The 22,683-nt window shown below is 47.2% G+C and overlaps 2 long non-coding RNA genes across 3 annotated transcripts in view; one reads left to right on the top strand and one right to left on the bottom strand.

The window, feature by feature from the left end:
- LOC135967907 (uncharacterized) overlaps window positions 1-22,683 on the top strand; it is a 114,129-nt gene that overhangs the window by 46,798 nt on the left and 44,648 nt on the right. The gene's annotated exons all lie outside the window — the stretch shown is intronic.
- LOC135967909 (uncharacterized) overlaps window positions 21,046-22,683 on the bottom strand; it is a 36,412-nt gene continuing 34,774 nt past the window's right edge. For both annotated transcript variants that reach the window (XR_012425072.1, XR_012425069.1), the window contains one exon: window positions 21,046-21,437. This is a non-coding gene — a long non-coding RNA (uncharacterized lncRNA). The remainder of the gene's footprint in view (window positions 21,438-22,683) is intronic.

The following is a 22,683-nucleotide window of genomic DNA, read 5'->3' as shown; positions in this document are numbered from 1 at the left end:
CTAATGCAGGCTGCTCCACAGTGCCCTGCAGATGGGCTTGGTGCATCCACACGATTTTAAGATTTGGGGCTGCCGTTTTCTGCAGTCACAGATGCGGACTTACATATTCATCATGACTGAAGGCAGCACGTATTTTTATGTTCCTTCTGTAATGGTAATAATCATGGCAACATTTCCTCGATCCTTAGAAAAGCCTCCTAACAGCAGTTGTATTCCACCCCCTTCCTTAAAATTAATAGAATTTACCAAACTAGGTGAAATCAGTGTTCATGAGAAAGTGAGAAATCAGTGTTCACACAATGGCATAGTAGCTGGGCATAGAGTGTACGTCAACATCCCAAACTAAGCACCCATCACAGTTATTCCCAACTCGCAGGAAAGCTAGAAAATTTAGAAGGCTTAAAACATAATTATAAATGAAAATAACAAGAAATCAAAGTTTTTGAGGAGCATTTGTTAGCCAAACAAGGAAAGCCATTAACCAGTGCTGATTACATTGCATTTGATTACAGCAGCCAAAGACGTGTCAAGAGGAAGAGACTTTTAAAGATTAGTCTTTCGGTAAGAATGGTTGCTTAACAAGTTCAGACTACTGGGGTACACCAATCATCAATTAAAAAGCAAGGTAAACTAGGGTGAGTCATTTTCCTTAATCCTTAATGCGTCAAAAATTACCACATTGGCCAAGCTGGTCTCCAACTCCTGACCTCAGGTGATCTGCCCGCCCCGGCCTCCCAAAGTGCTGGGATTACAGGCGTGAGCCACCACGCCTGGCTGAGAAGTGTTTGACAGAGGCTGAGGGGAGGCTCCTGTCCCTTCCAGGGACATCCACATCCCACCTAGTTTCCCATACCGACTGTGACACTCGAAGCATCACAGCAAGGGCAGCTGCATCCCCGCAGTTCTCTGCACTCATGCCACAGCTGCGTGAGCAGCCACCGCCCTGGAGCTGCCACTCAGCCTTATCGTGCTGGTACAAGCACAGCAGAAACTACCAAGCCCCCAAGAGGGAGGATTGGGGACCCAGGGGAGTGAACCAGGAGGGAGGAGTGGGGGCCCTGGGGAGTGAACTATGAGGGAGGCGTGGGGGCTCAGGGGAGTGAACAAGGAGGGAGGCGTGGGGGCCCAGGGCAGTGAACCAGGAGGGAGGAGGGTGGAGTTCGGCCCAGGGAGTGAACCAGGAGGGAGAAGTGTGGTCCAGGGGAGTGAGTCAGGAGGGAGGAGGGAGGAAAGCGGTCCAGGAAATGAAGCAGAAGGCTCTGGGGGTAACAAGTTCACACACCACAAATACCTCCCAATCCATCCGCGTGCAGGGAGGGGATGGAAACCACACAGGACCTGCAGCGCTTTCTCCTCGCAGATGAGGAGTGAGGATACCGACTCATGCACAAAATCAGAGCTAAATTTCTACCACGGTGGGGAGACGCTTCATAGACCCAAATGGGTACAAAAAGAAACCAATCATACAAGATCAGTGGATGGAATGGGATCAGAAATTTAAGCCTGTAACGAGTTTTCAGAAAAAACTTCACTTGATCTGCAAGATGACTGCAGCTCTGCTTGATCATTTCTGCAAATGTCTAACTCGCGATGAGCCATCTCAGAGCCGTTCAAGAGGAGTAACAAAATCAAAACGCCACGGCATCCTCCGTATTTTAGATAGCCTGCAACAGTATGGAAATGAGCAGCGGTGCCAGAGCTTTCAAGTTTGTTTGAAGTAAATTCCAGCATCAGGGCAGCATCTTCCTGGCTGAAGCAATGAGGTAGGCTCCTGCTCACCGCATGGGAGACCAGCTTTCAGCTAAGCTGCTGTTAAGGGTCTGCAAACCATGATCCCCGACCGAGCTTTGGCCAGGGATTTTTACACGTTGAAGTTTTCACAAAAGAAATATATGCAGAGACTTCTGTGGCCCTCAAAGCATAACACGTTGCCTACTCTGCCCTTTACAGGAGCTTCTAGTTTTGCTGTCAGTTACAAAGTGTTTCTATAAAATAATGTCACTGATTCTCAAGCATGCCAGCAAAAGTCACACTTCTCAACAACCCTCAATGGAGATGCACCATCCTGTGTTTCACACAGATTTTAGATTTTTAAAAGCCAAAATAAGGGAGGTAATTCAGCTAAGTATTATAGTAACACAATTTGAGATACTTACTGATGTGTGACAACAGAATACTTGGCATTCCTGTGAGGCAATAAACTAGCTCAAACACAAAATAGCAAATCAAAGCATGTTTTGGCCTCTCAAAGTGATCAGTGAAATTGGAAATAACATTCAGTTAAATGACACTAAAAAAAAAAAAAAAAAAAAAAAGCACAAACAAAACAAATACTACTACACCATCACTCCTTAAATTTATTTAACTACTGCTGCCAAATAAAATGGAGAGACTTCTTACTGCAGGGTAATAATCGGCCATTGTCATCATGAAATAGACCGCTGTGCAGGCTCAGGCCCTCCAGCCCACAAAGGCAGGGGGAGGGAGGAGAAACGATGGCCAGAAACAAAGGGACAGGGCAACCATGACCTAGTCAGCAATTGTACCCTCTCACCTTTCTTCTGGACTTACAATTTTGGAGCCATCTGGGTTTACCTTCCTATGTCCATACGTCAGCAAGTTCTCGAAGCCAGAAATCTACAATGCTTCTGGCAGCCAAGTCCTCTCGGCCTTCCCCCCATGTTTTAGGGCCTCATCAGCTCACCCCTGGATAGTATCAATGGCCTCGGAGCTCCAGTCAACCTTGCACTCCACAGACTCAAGTATGCCAAGAGCCACTCCAGGCTGCCACTGCCATGACCAAAGGCTTTCAGAGACAGTCGCCAGCACTGCACAAATCCATGTGGCTTCACCAGGCGCAAAGCGGCTCCAGCATTCCATCCAGCCTGTCGCTGCTACCATAGCTGTGAGTCTAGGATGTGTCACGAAGGGAAGGAAGACACCATGTACCTCATCTCATTTAAGCTTCAGTGTCACAAGGTGGATTTTGTCGTGCCCGTTTTATGGATCAGGAAAGTTTTAAGGAGGGCAAGCACAGGGCCCTGCTGACACAAGAGCAAGACCCGCAGAGGCCTGGGCATGACCCCCGTCCCACGCTCCCTGGGTCCTGATATCCACTCCTCCCCCGTGGGAGCCTGATCCTGGGTCTGCCTGAATTGCTACCATTCCTAAGACACGACTCACGTCTGTCCACCTCCTCCTTTATCTGTTTCCCGCAGCCCAGAGGCGTGTGTGCTCTTCCATCCAGACAGACATCACACTTCAGCACCTGCATCTGACATCACTTCAGCCAAAAGCTTCTCTCAAACCTCCCCCACACCTGCCGGTCACACAGGTCTGCACCCATCACCTTTCTCACACGAATTCTCACATATTCCTGTGTAGCACCATCCAACTGATGATAGTCTGGGAGGAGGAAGCTTTGTAGATAAGTCCACGTTCTACTTTGCTCCCAGCCCTCCGTCTTGCGTCTTGCATGAGGCAACCGATTAACAGCAAATTCATTTCAGCACAACATTTCCATTTGAAGAAACGCAGAGCATAGGGCTCTGGTCATAATTAAAAGCTTGTTTCATTTGTCATTTGAAATTCCATGTACTGCTGCAACAGCAGCACCCCCTCCTCGCCAGGCTCTGCCCTAAGGACATCTTTCTTCCAGCGCTCGATTCCCATCAGAATCCTGGCAGTGACAGCCCCGCAGGTTTCCCAGCGCCTCGGGCTGCGGCTTCCACGCTGGGCCGGCACTGACAGGACCGGAATGGTGCCCCCAACAACTACAGGATCGGAAGCTGGTCGACTGCTCTGTAGGATGGAGACATGTTAGTAATCCCCGACATTTCCACTGACAGGCTGCTCAGGTAAACTGGGAAAAATCCACAAACTAGAAAGAATCCATGGGGAGGAGCACTTCTGTCTCCAACCTGGCAGCAAATGGTGGCTGTGCAGACGATCTCTTCAGGAAAACTATCGACTGTATCTCAGGTCAACAACAGCCCCGCTGAGGGCCAAAAAATCAGCTCCCCCTGGCCCTCACTTCCTAAGGGTCAACCCTCCCAGGCCACCTCTCCTGGAAGATCAGCTCTGACGCACCCACGACGGTCAGGAACCGGCTCTGGGACACATTTCCCAGGCTCCTGCCCACCGCCCTCTCTCTTCTTCCTCCTCCATCTCCCTCTTCACTCCCATCCGCCCTCCCCCTTTCGCTTCCCTTCTCTCCTTTCCTCTCCCTCCCTCATTTACTTTCAGCCCTCACCTTCCTCACTGCACTTCCCTATGCAACTCAGCGGACGCATTCTCAGGTCAGTAGAGTTTTCTTTCACTCTGTTTCTATTGCAATGATCATTCTTAATGAACAGAAACCTGTTTCGGACCATGTGGATGCCACCTCCTGACCAGCTGCTGCCCCGCGGCTCCGTGTCCACTCAGTGACCTCACGGCGCAGGTGCCCAGCAGTATGGCTGTGACCAGGGGTAGCAACATGGGACATGACAGAGGTATCCCAGCCAAGAGGCCCTGCAAAGCCTCCCCAGCAAACCGGAGCAAGGCCCAGGGCGGTAGGGAGAGCGCCGTGCTCACGATGTAGGCAGTTCAGCTTCCGCAAACTGTCCATCGACTGCAACTTACTTTGTTTCCATGGTTACAGAAGAACCATAAGCATTCTGAAATATGTTCTTGGTTTCATGTTTGCGAAATCTAAGCAACATTATAAGAAAAATCACTGAATTCTGCCCGAGGCTCTAGGGGTGTTTTCCTCTCTGAAAGGAGCCCCTTCCAGGACTTGGGATTGAGTGACAGCCTTCAAAATCACGGTTATCCTGGTGGTAACAGGGAACTCCTCAGCCCGCCGGGAGCTGGGGCCCTCGACAGCCCCCACGGTTCCAGACGCCAGTGTTCTAAGGATCACACATGTGCAGATAGCAAAGCTTGCTGCACACACGCCAGGTGCTAACAAGCCCCAAACGTCTCACTCATACTTGCTAACCACATCGCTTCTCTCAGCCTCCACGGCGTTTCACACTCTGCCTTTATATAGAGATGAACCATGCGTCCTGAGCGCTACAAAGATTCAACTCCTTCCGGGCAGAGGGGTGCATCTTTCCATCACGGGGTCCTCACTCCAGCTGGCACAGGATTTGCAGAGTGGGCGAGTCTAATGTTGATGACACTTTCTCAATATTCCCTTCACACCCCTCCAAAAACAAGAGTGCTGCCAGCTTCTTACCGACGTTGTAATGAGCAAAATATTTTTCTCTTATTTGTCACCTTTTAACGTAATACTAGTGAAGAATGTGACTCTGCATGTACACTGTAAGCACCCACACCGTGAACATTCTGCTCTCCTGTGACTGTATTCACAGGTCACAAGGACAAAACTTCTCCATAGTAGCATATATATATATATATATATATTTATATTTATATTTATATTTATATTTATATTTATATATATATTTTTAACATGACTTCCACTCATCTGAAAGTCACAGATGTAGCTTTTCCTTCATAAAAAGATCCAAATGATACACAAACCAGGTTTAATAAACACATTGGTCCAGGTGGGAAAATGACCCCTCAGTCTCCCTCCCCTCAAAGACCAGGGCAGCCAGGAAACTGCGCTCTCCAGTAAATGACAGCCGGCAGGATTCCCTAAATAAGCAGCCGGAAGATTCCCATCTCGCAGAGCACACCTTTCAAGACTCAAGATGCCCCCGCTCCCTGAATATCCGACGAAGAACAGGGCTACCCAACGGAGGACTGAAGCAGTAAACAAACATGTATTTGGCCGGGGGCGGCGGCTTATGCTTGTAATCCCAGAACTTTGGGAGGAGGAGGCAGGCAGATCACAAGGTCAGGCGATCGAGACCATCCTGGCTAACACGATGAAACCCCCGTCTCTACCAAAAATACAAAAAATTAGCCAGGCGTGCTGGCGGGCACCTGTAGTCCCACGTACTCAGGAGGCTGAGGCAGGAGAATGGCGTGAAGCCAGGAGGCGGAGTTTGCAGAGAGCTAAGATCACACCACTGCACTCCAGCCTCGGCGACAGAGCAAGACTCCGTCTGAAAAAAATAAAATAAAATAAATAAAATTTTAAAAGTTTTCAGCAAATAGCATCATCGACCCACAAATGAGAGGTACCGTTTTCATTCTAGGAGGGAAACACTACAAAACACGTATACTTTAGCCCTGTAAGTGAATTCTTCGGACATTCCTGTGTCCGCTATCAAATGCAGCATATCACCTCAAAAGGCAAAGTTCTATAAGTCACATCCAAGGAAGGGAAAAATCATTCTAAGTTTTAGCCATCCAGTAAGAACCTGATCCAGAGAAGCCTACTTGTTCCAGACTCTAAGCGGCAATATATTGCTACAATGTAATGAAAACAAAGGGATAATTAAGAAAATTTCAATGCTAATAAAAGGCAAAAACATAATTAGATTTATTCTACTCTAGACAGAGCAGCCGGGCAGTTCACCCATACGTTATGAACGTTGCTGTTTTTCAGACAGGGTCCCAACTCTGTCAAGGCTTGACAGCAGGGGCGTGATCTCCACTCACTGCAAGGTCCGCCTCCCAGGCTCAAGCGATTCTCTTCAGCCTCTGGAGTAGCCGGGACTACAGGTGTGCAGCCATCATGCCCAGCTAATTTGTGTGTTTTCCGTAGAGATGGGATTTCACCAGGTTGCCCAGGCTGGTTCCCTGGGTCTCGAGTTCCGAGGCTCAAGCAATCCGCCCGCCTCGGCCTCCCAAAGCGCTGGGATTACAGGCGTGAGCCATCACGCCTGGCCCTTTTTTTTTTCTTTCCTTTTTAAGAGATTAATGTGCTTCAGAGTCTTGTAGGCATTTAAAAAAAAAAAAGAACAAGCAAATTCTGTAAGGGAAAGAAACCATTAACATGTTTTACACACCTCAAAACTCAAAACAGAAATACTAAGAATAAAATGTATTTTATTCACAGAGGCATTCTTAAAGTTCTGTAAAAGTGACACCATGGACACCACCACATCACAGACGAGTGTGGCAGGACTGCTCAGATTCAGAACACATTCTAAACAGTCCTCCTGCCACTTTCCTCAGTGGGAACACTTTATTCTGTCTTTTATTCAAATTAAGTATCTTGCAAGGGAGTTGAAGAAAACTGCAGAGCAGATTTTAAAACTTCAATGCTTTTCTCAATTTTCGTCACATTCTGATGCATTTTTACCTACTACACGGCCAATAAGTTTAAAGCTTTTTGCATCGATAAAGACAATGCTCCTTGTAGCAATAAGCTTTTTCTTTTCTATACAAAGATCTATAACTTAAGCTAGTAAACTGGGCATTTCACAAAGATTTTGCACAATTCCTAGCACAGATTTTAGCAAAATAAAACCATTATCTTTCCGCAATTAAATAACCAAACATAGGAAACTGCACAGTTAAAATAACCATTCCATTATTTTATATAAACACAAATGATAAAGGAGAGTATGCTTTGGAAAACAGTGTTTCCATAAGCTAATGATGAAGCAGAAGACAGTTCCTCAGCCTCATATGACATTTGACAACCGAAGTACTCTGGCCCAAGCCCAGCCCGGTTAAATGGAGGGGAAGTAAACATGTGACTGACCGTGGTGGGGCACTGTGATAGCCACAGTCCAGGAAAGAACAGCTGACATGTTTCTTCTTCATGGGAAAACTGAAACATACTCGAGACACCTTAATTCTTTAAAACACAGTCTGCCCCAGTACTAACCTTAAGCTCCCATTGATAAAGATTGCAATAACCAGAGGTGTTTATCCAGGCCCTCGAAAATCACGGACATGGTACGTACACAACATTTTCAAACACTCAATGCTGCCAGTATGTTAAATGCGCTGTGATACCGGAGGTCTTGTGCAGGACCAGAAACATCGCAGCCTGGTTACCTTCCTGGTGTTCAATGCTTTGTATGTGCAAAGTCTGCTGTTACAATTTACTGGGCTTAATGTCATTCAGTTTGTCACAGAAGAGAGCTATGACATTTACTTAATTCCACACACAGATTCTCAAGTTCATCTTCCACCAATGACTGTTCTGTCCACAAGACAGCGGAGGGAAGACCCAGGAAAGGCCTGGGAGATGCCAGGTGCTCACAAACTGGTATCAGTCTGCTGGTTCTGGCTTAAAGGAAAACAGACATAGAAGAAACTAAAAGGACTCACTACATCTAATATCACAATGTTCTCAACTTTACCTTAGCGAAAAATAAAAGCGGAAAAGCAAAACTACTCCAGGGCATGATTCCAGGGCTAATCTGAAACATGAAATATTTAGAAGACAAAGCTTATTGTGAGTGCAATTAATATACACATAAAACACTGGTTTCGCAAAACCCAGTCTTTGCGATTGCTTTTATAAAAAGTAAAATTCTCATGAGGATCACATACATTAACTGATTTTCAAATGAAGGGACTGGTAAACTTCAGGGCATATGATTTCTGCCACACACGAGGGGAGCAGTGAGAGAGAAGAGCTAGGATGGATGAAGTGTGCTGAAGCTGTCCTAGGACTGAAATTCAGTTTCTGCCAAAATAAAAACACAGGAGGCTGTCAACTTCGATAGCAAGCTCTGCTTGAGAGCGTCAAGATGTTAAAATTGCAAAGGGGCTTCTCCCTGCTATAGGCACGCGTGATCCTTGCAAAAACATAGCTCAGCATCATCAAAAATCAGGAAAGAACACAAGCCTTCCAGACACGAAATCCAAGAGCAGAAGGGAGCAGAGTCCAAGCTTGCTCGGTAGAACTGTTCCCGGACAACAGCACAGAGGACGTCACAGGGAGGGCAGGGCAAGCAACAGCAGCTTCCGTGATGCCGCAAGCAGGGCCTGAGCCAGGGGAGCAGTCTCCTCCAACCTGACAAGGAGGCGCGAGGAGCCACAGAGAAGTCAATTCAGGGTCCTTTTCAGAAAGGGGCAACAATGAGAAAATCTGGTCTTACCCAACCACCCCCCACCCACGGTAACAGCTAAACTCGCACGTGCGTCTGTCACCTTCCCCACCCCCTCTTGCAGATGCTCTTCCTGCACCCGGGTGCCTGTCTCCGTGCTGCTCCTGAGGCCACACCTGTTGCCATCCAGTAGTGACCGGGAATTCACCTTTGTCCGGGCGAAGCAAACGCAGAGTTCACACACTCTTGTACAGGTTTGCTGGCCGAGAATCTAACCGAGCTGTCCAATTCCAGATGTGCTGGTACCAAGGAGAACGCTCAATGTCCGGCATTTATAAACGGTATCAGTGGGTTCTCCTGGGACTCCCAGGCAGCCGCACGAGGGAGGGAGCTGTTGCCCTGTTACCCCGAGCCAAAGCAGCGCTGCGAGGCAAACACCACAGGCCACATCACACTCGAGCACCGACTCTTGACAGTTGCTCGTTTGTGTGTTCAGAGTTCAGGGTACAGGCGACAGACAGGCCTGATCTCAGCCATGGGACAGCAGTGAGTGCCCACAAGTCCCGTATCTAAGCCCCGACTTGCCCATCGGCCTTCCTTCAGGAACAACGCCCACCTCACAGTGCTGCCATGAACGCTAAGTCAGCACGTATATACACAACCAGATTCATTGCAATTGTGCTTTCTACCCCAAGTTAATACAACCAGGTGCTATCATCGAGACTGAATAACCAATATTAGAACAGAAGGTCAGGCCAGCGATGGTGGCTCAGACCTGTAATCCCAGCACTTTGGGAAGCTGAGGTGGGTGGATCACTTGAGGTCAGGAGTTGCAGACCAGCTTGGCCAACATGGCAAAACCCCATCTCTACTAAAAATAATTTATCCAGACATGGTGGCACACACCCTCTAACCCCAGCTACTAGGGAGGCTGAGGCATAAGAATCGCTTGAACCTGTGACGTAGAGGTTGCAGTGAATGGAGATTGTACTCCTGGGCTCCACCCTTCCAGCCTGGGTGACAGAGCAAGATTCTAATAAAACAATAAAAGGTCAAGATGAGAACTGATTGCCAAGGTCCACAGTCCATATACTTAAAACATAAAATTCATTAGCTAGTACTTGATCAAGTTGCTGCTTTCTTCATTACAATCTTGTATATCCTTCTAACACGGCTCAAAATGTTTACATTTGAACACACCTCGAGTATAACAAAAAATAAAGTGCCTGTATTTCACAAACGAGCAATTTCCAGTAAGGCTGCATCCTGCTCTAGTTAATCCTTTGACAATGTAAAACTGAGCCATCCTGACATAGCACTGACACATGGTGCAAGAAGAATGACCTCCAATTAAATCGCTAGATTTAGAGAACACGTAAATATAGTTTATCACTAATTCACTAGCCATTAGCAAGATTTTAAAGGAAGAAAAATTATCAGGACTGTAACTAGGAATAAAGGCAAAAATAAACATGAAGAAATTAGTCACGTTTAAATCAATACCCTTTCTGTGAGGCCGTAACAAAGTATACACAGCAGGGGCACAAACTGTCATGCTAAACTGTCACCAAGCTCTCTATGAAGGTAGTAAGAGCGTCCCAAGTTGCAGAGCCTCGTCTTCCTATTTAAACCCTAAACAGCCAACACCACTCAGCATGCAGTGAGAGCTCTGAAAGCTCAGAGGAATGCATGATGGAATGAAGGGCCCTAGCCCTGCCATCACCCTGCTGCTTATTAAAAATATAAAACAAACCCCTGCCTTCAAGGTGCCCAGATCTAACTAGTACAAGGTTTTGCTTTTAACAAGTTAACTACGAATGATGAAGACTCTCAACAGCTGTGCGAAATGTAAGGCAACCTCATAAGAGGAACTTGGCTGAGACTAAACCCAGAGATGGTTTTTTTAACCACAGAAGAGGAAAGAACTGAAGAACCTTACAGAAAGTTGACAGCAATTTCTATTTCTCTATGGTACAACCTGGAATTTACCTTTGAGACAGACTGCCCTTCTGTTCTGAAAAATCAGATTATTCTTGCAATCCTCCATCAGGACTGAAATTCCCAAAGGCATGGAAAACCAAGTACTAATTTTAACCCCCCCCCCCAAAAAAAAAACTACCTATGATCTTAGATGTGAGATTTAGTATTCTCAAATTCCAAATTTGGAAATATTTTGCACAAAGTCCTTATTTTCCCTGTTTACTTGAAAGCTCTCTATTCTTTTGTCCTAAACATCTTCCTTCTCATCCTTCCAAACAATATCTGAAGATGAACTTACATATCGTTTTCAATGTTACAAAGAAGATACTACATTTGTCATGAACTGTTTATATTCACAGCTCTAGGAGGGATTTTGCTACATCGTGAGGAATAACACGAGGCAGTTAATACGCCACGAATAAAGAACAGTAGAAAGTGGACACATTTCCTGATGAGTGCCGATTTCTCATTGAGCTGCTGACAAAGTTATAATACAGAAAGCTAGACAGCTGCTCTGTTAGTTCTACCTCACTTAAGTGACCGAGTCATTGTTGTTTCGGTTCCCTCTCTCGTCTGGGGATGAGACACACCTCACAGAGCTGTTTATGATTTCAGGAACACACACATCAATGAAGTGACTGTTCCTAAATCGTTGCAAAGGGTAGAGTAACCTGCCAAATTTCAACTAGGTTGTAACAAACAACTGTTTTCATCCTACACGCTCCGGTGCCAGCGAGATGGTGCGTTCTTGGATCCCTGCGGGAGCCCTATTCCTGGTGCCATAGAGCGCACACACACATTTACATCCACATAATGTACGTATATGGCACACTGTAACACGTGTACCTGCATAGAGCGTACACACATCCGAATACGTGGAGTGTACATAAGTGCACTACGTGCGTACAGAGTGCACACACATCCAGATCCATGTAGGGTACATGCATAGAGTGTACACACATCCAAATATATATAGTGTACAAACAAGTTCACTACGTGTGTACAAGCATAGAGCATACACACATCCATATAGCAAATGTACATAGGTATGCTAACATGTATGTACATGCAGAGCATGCACACACGTCTATATGCATACAGTGTACACAGGTATACTATAACCTGTATGTACATGCATATGGCATACACATGCACATCCGTATGTACACAGGTATGCTATTTGCTATATGTATACACATGCATATAACATACATTCTTATCCAATGTACGTAGGTGCACTACAGCATGCATACACATGTGCAGTGTACACATATGCACATGTATACAATGTACATCAGTACACTAACGTATAAAACGTATACACATATGCAATAGTGTACGTACATATGCAGCATGTATACGTATTATTGTGTACATATCCAGAAGTTTATTCAGTGTGCATAGTGTACATGCATGCTTGTGTGCACATATGTATATATACATCTGCAGAAATAATGTGCACATACCCACATGGTGCACGTACACAGGTATGTATGTGGCATTAAATACATGCATGTATGTACACATGTAGAACAGATAGGTGTCCAACTAGTGTGCATATAATCATCCCCGTAGATACACACATATACACATGTACATGCATGCCTACAGCATGCACGTGTGTAGGACACAAATGTAGTGTACATACCTATACACTGTAAATACATGCAGTGGAAATACACGTAGTATGTGTACACCACATACACACATGTACATTTATACAGTACGCATACACCGAGACCCAGAACGGGTCATGAGTATTAACATGGCGCAAACGCTTCCAGTTCTACCTCAGTGAATTTTTTTCAAACTATAATAGAACTCATATAAAAAGGGTTTTAAGGAAATCAATACAGCTAGTGACAAAAACAGTGGGAAGGGCACAACCACTTTCCCTCAGAGTTCTGGGCCTGACCGTGGAAGTTCAGAGGTTTCCTAATGCAGTACACATCAGAACTGACTCACAATGAAGCACTCCTTAAAAATTAAAAATGTGTCCTCATGTTTTGGCCTTTGAGACAAAGCCTCTTAGTTAATCGAGTTCTGACTGAATTTGACTCACAGTACTCTGGCAGATTCTTCATTTTCTGGTGAGACAGACGAATGTCCCAGGGTGAGGGCAATGCCAGCCGTTTCAGGGTCAGCTTTTCGAGGAGCGATGTCTGGCAGAACACAATCCAACACCATAGTAGGATCCCCCACCCAGCCACTTAGACGCTTTCTGGTACTTACTCTGTCTGCTTGTTTCCCTTTCTTGAATTCAGCTGGGGGGAGAAAAAAAACCAAAAAAATCAAAACCAAAAACAAACAGCCCATGTGTTTGTGTGTCTGAAAAGTGAATACATCCACATCCAACTTTCTAAATGATACACGGCAGGTGTTGATGGTCACCAACCAGTGGCCACTGTTGACAAAATACAAAGTCATCTGCAAACATGAACGAGTTTCTAGGAATACAAAAGTCAAGGGAATTTACTTCACATATTAAAGCTCTCAAGGGTGCTCATCAAAAATATATTTAGAGGTTTTCCTTTCAAGTTATTTTTGAAGATTTTTAAGTTGCAATACTTAAAAGCCTCTGGGAAAAGAAAGGATACAGGTATCTGGAAGATTTATACTAAATGATTTTCATGTCTTTTTGATAAAGTTAAATAAGGTCAGCCTTGAAGTAATGGGTTCCACTACTCTGAGGCTGTGGATGGAATCCACACCACCACCAGACAATTGAATAAACAGCAAGGCTGCACACACAGGACACAGGCAGTGAGCCAGCCTGACTAGTTGTCAGCTTCTGGGTCAGTTCTACCCAGTTCTGGCCAGGCCCCACTGGAGATGAAAACCTGCCCTTTAGAAGCCTTCAAACCCCACCTTTCAAAATCTAATCCTCTTCAACTGAGGCCCAAGTCCAAAAATCTACTGACATCTTAGCCCGCGTTAGGCCAGCTGTCCCCCAGCCTTTTTGGCACCAGGGATGGGTTTCATGGAAGACAATTTTTCTGGGGGGTGGTTTTGAATTGCAACTGTTCCACCTCAGGTCAGGCAGCGGATCCTCATAAGGAGCACCTCCGAGATCTCTCACAAGCAGTTTACGATAGGGTCCCAGCGCCTAGCAGAACACACAGCTAATGATAGGGTCACAACACCTAGGAGAACATGCGGCTTATGATAGGGCTCCAGCACCTAGGAGAACAGGCGGCTTAGGAGAGGGTCCCAGCACCTAGGAGAACAGGTATTAAACGAGTTGGCAAAGCCAAAATCCACCGGATCTACCACTCCAAAGCAAACATACACCACTGCCCAATATTGATGTGAGCCAAAAACAGGGAAGTCCTGAGGGCCCACACTGACCACAGCCAGACACCACTTCTGCAAGAAGCAAGCACGCACCTAGAGATCACCAGTGATGACCCAGGAGAGCAGCTTTGAGCAGAGACAAAGGTGAAGGAGAGGCACATGGGCCAGGGTGCTGGGTGTGCCCGTCTTTGTGACCTCACTGAGATTGCTTACCTCTGGCCCTTGGTGTCCCTTCCTGTGGAGGTAGCAGCCCCCAAATCCCTGCCTCCCTTCAGCACTGACTGAGGCGGCCCTGAAGTCTCCCCAGGACTGAGACTGTTTCTAAATCCTGTTAACTGCACACCCACATGAAAAACAAAAAACAAAATATCAAGTATGCAGACAGGAAAATAAAAATACGTGATTCCTCCCTTATTCAACAGGCATTTAAAAAGTAACAGGAAAATTGTGATAGTCTTTAAACAACCACCAGCTATCACGTCCTGTTGAAATGTTTTAGCTAATCAGGAACATCTTTACCAAGCACTTGTGTGTTCAGGAAATCAGTTGACAGGTCCCAAATAACCTCGGAGCCTGCGACCTGACCCCCACTCACGCACATCACCTCTCCAGAGGAACGTGTCCTGGACACCTTTCAAATGGTGAGGAACAGGAACAAGGGTAGCTTTCCCTCAACACCACAAAACAAGCTCGACCCCGAGGAGCCCGGAGAACAGCGACGTTTGTTTAGATGCTTTCCCACTGTCCTTGTCAGAGCAAACATTCCCATCCCACACCGCCCAGTGTTTAACTCTCCCTGGGATACCAGCAGCCGTCAACCCTCAACAAGCTGGAAACAGAGGCCAAGCTGATAGGAGGCCTCTCTCCATTCCTTACTGAATTCGCTCAGGACACGGATGTTCCCAAACACATATGGCCCCGAGTATTCCACACCTGGGGAACATTCAAACAGCAGACTCTGCAAAGACGTTCCCCTCAAGAGAAACTCAGTTTCTAACTTCCCTTAGGGAAAAACAGGAGACCCAGAACTTTCCAGAAAATCAAGTGTGAGAGGAAGCCACTCACCTCTGGCACTTCCTAAACCTGCCTTCCCGCGGGTGCTCAGGGATGTCCCCGCGACAGCCCCGTCCACCCAGGACGGCAGCAGGGCTCAGGCAGCCAGCACCTGGGCAGCTGGCGAAGCAACCCCAGGGTGAAAACGCCATCCCAGGCACCACTTCCCGGAGCCCCTCAGCAAGAAAAACAGAGGTGGGACAGAACCGAGGGCTGACTCGAGGCTGGGGAGCCACAGACCCGCACAGCTCAATCATCGGACATGCTCTTCTGTGGACAGAGCCCAGGGAGAGGCCAGCACAGAGACCCTCGTGCCGGCTCCACGGGCCAGCGTCCTCCAGGGCTGCAAGTTTGTGATCACAGCTTCAGAATTTGGTTCCAGAATCTTCCGGAATCAAACACGCACCAAACTGTAAAGCTGCCAGGACAGCAGGGCCCAGGAGCAGGCTCAGGGGAGGACCACTTAGAAACCCCACACACAGCATACACGTGTGCATGCTTACTCCACACATGCCACCGCTTCACCCAATAGTATACACGCAAACGCATGTATGTACTCCATACACACCCTCAAATACACTCACCAAATATGATGCGTGTACACACTCCACACACACCTTCAATTACATACGACACACATGAACATGCTCACTCCACCCACACCTGCTAAATACACTCAACCACACATGCACAAACGTGACACACGTGCACACTCATTCCGGACGTCACACCCCTCACCAAGTACACAGGTGCACACACCTCCAAGTTCAGAACCTGTAGACTCCACAAGCTTTGGTTTCCCCCACTGTTTCTCTCATCACATGAGATCCACACACAGGTGTCATTTACTGACATCTAACACCCGGGGAGGCCCTTAGACAGAACTGCAGTCACAAGTCGGCTTCATTCAGGCATTCATCACCAGCCTCCTGAAGCCACCTCCTGTCCCCAGGGGGAGCGGGGGCCGAGACCGGAGACGTCACTGGGCTTACAGATCCCCAGGCTGGCAACCCAGCGAAATGAGGAGGGCTGGGCCACGGCCCTGGAGGGAGACGGGTACTGGCTCAAGGATGCGGAACATGAGTCCTCATTTCCAGACAGTGTCACCTACGACAGCGTCAGGTGAAAGCCAGTGGTTTGGCATTCCTGGGATAGACAGTTCTGGAAATACAAGGGAAGCTTTTTACTCCTCCCCTCTGAACACATGAGGTCCATGGTCCCCTCACATCTAACACTGGGAATCCGAATCGGTGACTCCTTGTCCACCTGAGGACCACCCAAGAGGATCCACACACCTGCTACAACAGCAGCACCGCACCTGGTCTGCAGGGGAGCAAAGCAAATCCCACCTTTATGACTAAAACTGGATTACCCTGACACTGGCAGCCTGCAGTGTGTGTATCGTCAAGCCCCCACGTCTGTGCCACCTGCAAGAGGAACACAAGCCCTTAGTCCCAGGTTCTCAGGACGGCCTGTGAGGTAGATGCTGGCACCTTCCCATCTCCCAGGGGAGAGGAGAGAAGGCCACGGTCAGGGCTTGCATATCAGGAGGGTCGGGATTCAAACCCCATCTGCCTCACAAAGCAGCCCTTACCATTCAAGTGACTTCTATCGTCAGCCTTAAAATGTACCACAGTTACCAGCAATTCTGAGTGCTGTTCCTTGGGACATCATAAGCAAACATTTTGTTAGAAAGGTTTTGCCAAATCTGCTTTCAAAATCCTATGGTATGAAATGACTAATGAAAATTTGAGCTATGAAATAAAGCACATAGTTAAATGAATCCCAAAATGACTATCGCGAAGGAAGTTTTAACTTGAAGTGAAAAATATCCTCCAAATGACATCAGCCAGAATTATCTTCAATCATTACTGATCCCATATGCTTCAGGAATTATACAGCATCATCTCAGATATGAACTTAAAACCATTAGGTGAATGCACATTTCAGCACAACCAAAGTTCTGCTATAATAAGCAGCACAGGCGTCTCTGGAGAGGATTTTAATTGGGACTACAAACGATGTGCACGATCGTGGTAAGAGGTTTCATGCTGGCTGTTCTCCAAGGTGCGACACAGAGAGACACCACTAACCTCAAAGACACCTGCTGCTTTGTAATGAGATGAGAGACGATGTGGACGGACTACTGTAAATATTCGAAAAGGAGAAACAATGCAAGGAAAGAATCGTATCAGTTACCCTTTACATTCTTAGAAAAAAACGATTTTTCTTTTGGGATGATTTTAAAAGAAAATGACATTTCTGGATTTTTTTTAACTTTTCTTTCTGAGACAGGGTCTTGGCTCTGTCGCCAAGATTGGAGTACAGTGGAGCAATAGCAGCTCACTGTAGCCTTAAGTGATCTTCCCACCTCAGCCTCCAGAGTACCAGGGACCACAGGCACGCACCACCACACTCAGCTAACTTCTGTTATACAGATGGGGTCTTGCTATGATGTCCAGGCTGGTCTTCAACCCCTTGGCCTCAAGTGATCCTCCTGTCTTGACCTCACAAAGATTTAGCCTAAGCGACCATGTCTTATCGGAAAACAGACATTAGAGCAAATGCATTTCTGTAAGATTTTCTACCTCTTTTCACTGGAGAAAAAGGTAACTTGCCTCCAAGGGTCGGAGACAAAGACGTTACTGCAGACAAGAGCGCTGTGCATCCCGGGAACCGCTACACCACGAGGCACGGCCGTGCACACTGGACGCAGGAGTAACAAACGAGGCTAGCACAGGCCGATGCTGGCCCTCTCCAGAAGCAGGCCTATCCTTCCTCCTCGCCTCAGCCCCCTCTCCCTTCAGGCCTCAGTGGCTGCTGACAGCGGAGAGGCCACAACTAGAGGAGGCTCTCAACTCCACCAGGGACAGGAGTCCCGGACGCTGGGGACTCAACTGCTGTCCTCCGCATCCACCTCCTTCTGGTCCAGCCTTCTCAGGAGCCAGGCGTGGCCACTTTGACCCTCTTTTCCCTTCTGTGGCTCCTACAAAAAACCAGTTCAGAGAGCCCAGGCTGCCTTGCACTCCAGGGATACCTGGCACAGGCCCCCTCCATGTCCTTATCCAAGCTCCTGGGGCCAGAAGGGTCTTGCAATATTTCACTTTCCAGTTGACCATCCCCAGCCTGAAATCCAAAGTGCTCTAAAGAGCATTTCCTTCGAGTGTCATGAGGAAGCTCAGAATGTTTCAGGTTTTGGAGCATTTTGGAGTAGGGACTCTCAGCCTTAATTTGAACCTCTTCAAGGAAGCCACACACTGAAGTCCCCGATGTCCACCCTACACAATCCCAGCACACCATCTGAAGTCCTCAACAACAGATTTTCTTTCTTCAAAAATAACCACAAGTCACAAACTCACACACAATCACAGAAGGGGGTTGTGGACACCCACACAGATGATGAAATTTAACTGTCACATTTTTACCTAGGTAATTTAAAGTCATTCCTCAAAACACACCTGTTTTACTGAGTTGCATTTTAAGGTGAACACACACAAATCATTTCAGGGAAACAAACGTCACTTTGGGCTGCGTGTGGTTTCTTGACTCCCGTGAATAACTCAGCGTTCACCCTCACTTCTGGATAAGGGAGACGATGCAAAGAAAACTGTTAAAACAAAGACATGAAAACAAGTTTAAGAAGGGTTTGAAAGGTTCCTCCTGTCCTCCTGGAGGGGAGACGAGGATGCCTGGAAAGCTCACGGGGGACAGGAGCACAGCCTCCTCGGTGTGTCATGGACGCTGCCTCACCAAGGGGAGAGGATGATGCCTGGAAGGCTCACAGGGGTGGGAGCACAGCCTCCTCAGTGCTTTCTACACTCAGCAGCTTCAGAAATTCCTGCAGAAGCAGAACACATCATGAGAACTGAGACTGGAACACCCCAAAGAAAGGGATGAGGGGTCAAAAAAAGCATTCGATCATTACCAAGGAGCGCGGGCATGAAGCCGCTTCAAAGACCGTGTGAGAAGTCACTCATAGGCGTTTCAGAAAATAAGGGTAGTGCGAGATTGCTCGATCAGCTCAAACAGGCTGCCGTCCCTCAGGCCATGAAGTCCCTGAGATGAGCCTGTCACTGAGCAGAAGTCACTCGCATCTCTGCCAGAGAAAGTACTACAAGCTGACACATAACCTCAGGAAACCTGGGCTTCAGCCGGTCAACAGTGAGTCTGACATGGTACATCCCTCCAGATAGTTAAAGACCCCAGGGGTTCATCGGACAAGCTCGAAGGGCTGTGTCTGTCCAGCTCCTTTTCCAAGTTCTGGATGATTTTTCCTAATGCACTATAAGCAGCATGTTCCAATAGAGATGTAATTAACTGGATGTGTGTCCTCTTAATTTTGAAATTAGAAACACACTTGGCCAGGCACGGTGGCTCATGCCTGTGATCTCAGTACTTTGGGTGGCTGAGACAGCTGGACTGCTTAAGTCCAGGAGTTCAAGTCCAGCCTGGGCAACATTGCAAAACTCCATCTCTACAAAAAATACAAAACTAAGTCAGGCATGGGGACACATGGAACATGTGCCTGTGGGTCCTGGCTACTCAGGAGACTGAGGCAGGAAGATCACTTGAGCCTGGGAGGTTGAGGCTGTAGTAAGCTGTGCTCACACCACTGCCTGGGCAACAAAAAGGTTTTTTTTGCCTGTCTCAAAAAAACCAAAGAGAAAAAGAATTATATACCTGACTAGGCCAAAATAAAAGAGGCCTTCGCTGCCTACATAAAGGGCTTTCAGAATTCACTTCCATCCTTAGGAAAGGCGGCCAACACCAGGCTGTGTCCCTTAAGATGCCCTGTCTCATATGGGAAAAAAAATAAAGAGAAATCAAATAAAGGCCATAAAATACATCAGTTTCAACACTAAAATTTGATAGTATGCTTTAAATTGAAGATGAGTTAAGTCACATTTCCAAACCTCTGAAAGCACGGTTACTGGGAGGGAATGGTTTGCAACACACAAACGCAGCTCTGTAAAAGTGCCCAGGCTGGATGAAGGCTCAAACGTCAGTGCGAGGAGAAAGTCTGAACAAACTCTCTCCTGCCCTGCTGCTGTCCTCTTCCAAAACACACTGTTTATCTGTCAGTTTAGAACAAGGCCTAGGGAGGTGGGAGGCAGGCCTGGGAGGGTCACCTAGCATCCAAGCTCCTCACCCACACAACTGCACGAGGCTGAGCTGAGCAGTACACACAAACACAACTAATTCTCCCCAAAAAGAAGACGGAAGGCAGCACACTGCCATGCCAGGCACCCTGCAGATGAGAAGATTGAGGGGAGCCAGAGGTACCTTTAATCTTGCTTGCATGGTGGAGGGAGAGGAATAATGCCACTCACTTGAGTGTTGCACAATTCTTTCTAGCACTGAGTGGCAGAAAACAAAAATTATAGATGCTTCCTCAGATAAATGTTTCTGAAGAACTGAACATAAATTACGTTCAGGAAATAGCATTATGAATGCCTTAAGTGCTTCTGTTTTCAATAATCCCAGAGTAATTCTATAAACCCGGGAATCAGTCTCACCCAACTCCAGGATCACGGCCCAGGTGACGTGGGCACACACATATCCTGAAGCTCCAATACTCAACTAAAGTGGGGCGAGTGAAAATGATCCTGGGTATAATTTACACGGACACAGGAAGGTGGCTGAGCCCCAAACCCCTAAACCAGGAAGACCAGTGTCCTTCAGGGGCCTCACCTCTGTCCTTTCGCAGCCTCTGGGAACCACCACTCTGTTCTCTACTGACACAAACGCCCCTCCCAAGGTACAACACCAGGAAGATCATCATTCAAAACTGAGGAACGTGGCAGAACAAAGCTGTCAGGAGATTTTAATCACCAACACCACTTGTTACATGACCCAAAGATGATTAAAATCTCAGGCCCTTCAAGACTGAATGCTATCTATACTTAAATGCATTTCATCACCATATTGGGGGGTTATTCCTTTGTTTTGCTGCAAATATATCCAACTGCTGTAAAAGGAAAAGGCAATTTGTTAACGAAGCTTCTTGGAGTGTCTCAACAGGCCTCGAGGTAGGATAAAAGGCAGGACTTCCTGGCAGAAACGCTCAGCTCTGAGGTCAGGTGGAGTTCTTGAGCACCAACCAAGGCAAAATAAGGTCGAAGACCACACCACACTTTCCTCAATCACATCTTCATTCCACCTTTCCTTCTATTTCTCACGACTTCACTGGGAGAAATTGTGCTAAAAGAAAATGGAAACACAGACATACATAGGAGACCCTACAGATGCTGAGAATGGGTGCAGCCATCACAGTCCGAATGTCCTTTCAGGGCCATCTGACCTGGCTGGGATCCAAGTATCCGAGGGCAGGATTGTATGTCAGACCTGTGAAGCCAAGATTACAGCCACTGAACGGCAGTTTTCCATCCCACGGAAACCGGCCTTGGTAGGGGCTTCCTCGGGGACCACCGACCTCAAGCCACCACCCGTCAACTACTTCAACTAACCTACATCATGGCAGAGGCCTCCCTAGGCAGACCAGCCCTGCCCAAGTCCTGCTTCATGGCAAACCCTCCAGACAAACGTCCTTGGCCTCTTCCGGGAGGCTGTGCTCGGAAGGTGTCCTCATTTACTTCTGTGGCTCTGAGACATTTAACTAGAGCCCAACACATTTCTTCCTGTTCACATAGTATTGAGTTAATAGATTTTTATGAGTAAACTTTCACTGGGAAAAATACCATTTCCGGAGCCCTAGTGACCACAATGAAAATGTTTTTACCTTCCCTTACGTGACATCGGCAACGCCAGGTCCAGGAAACGTTCTGGATCTCAGATAATGGCAAATCCACTCATAGTAAGTCTTGGTCTTGTTTCACAAGCTATCAAATGCTGCCCAGAAACAGGAAAAACCCCACAACGTGGCAGGGAGGGGCGACCAGCGTGAGTTCTAAGGCCAGACCACCCGGATCTGCTGACAGCGTGGTGAGGGGCAAACAGTGCAGGGTCTAAGGCCAGACCGCCCGAGTCCCGCTGACAGTGTGGCTTGAGGAGTTTCCTAAACCCTCTGCTCTCCAAGTTTCATGTCAGAAAAATGCAGTGATAACCGTGTCCACCTCGTTTAAATATGTATATATATACACACACATATATATATACTCTAAACCTACAGCCCTATAAAGGTCATTAATCCTAGTTATCCTCAAGGCATTGAGCGATCAATAATGAGCCATCCCCCTGGCTGCTGACCTGCCACAGCCCCACCCTCCGGAAACCCCGCATCCACACCAGCCACACAGGATGAGGCCAGGGAAGGAGCAGGACTGTGTCTTGGGAACTTAAACTCTGGAAGCTGAGTTAAATCAGTGCCGCTCAAATCTTGTCACCAACTATCTTGTTAAATTGGGAGATTCCATCTCTGGGGATCTTGAAGGAACCTGAGGTTCTACATTGAGTGAGATGAGCACTCGTGCTGCAATGAGACGGCAGG

The sequence above is a fragment of the Macaca fascicularis genome, chromosome 16 (assembly GCF_037993035.2).
Source record: "Macaca fascicularis isolate 582-1 chromosome 16, T2T-MFA8v1.1".
Classification (NCBI taxonomy): domain Eukaryota; kingdom Metazoa; phylum Chordata; class Mammalia; order Primates; family Cercopithecidae; genus Macaca; species Macaca fascicularis.
Note: the sequence above shows the minus strand (reverse complement) of the source record. Positions and strands in the feature narration are given on the sequence as shown.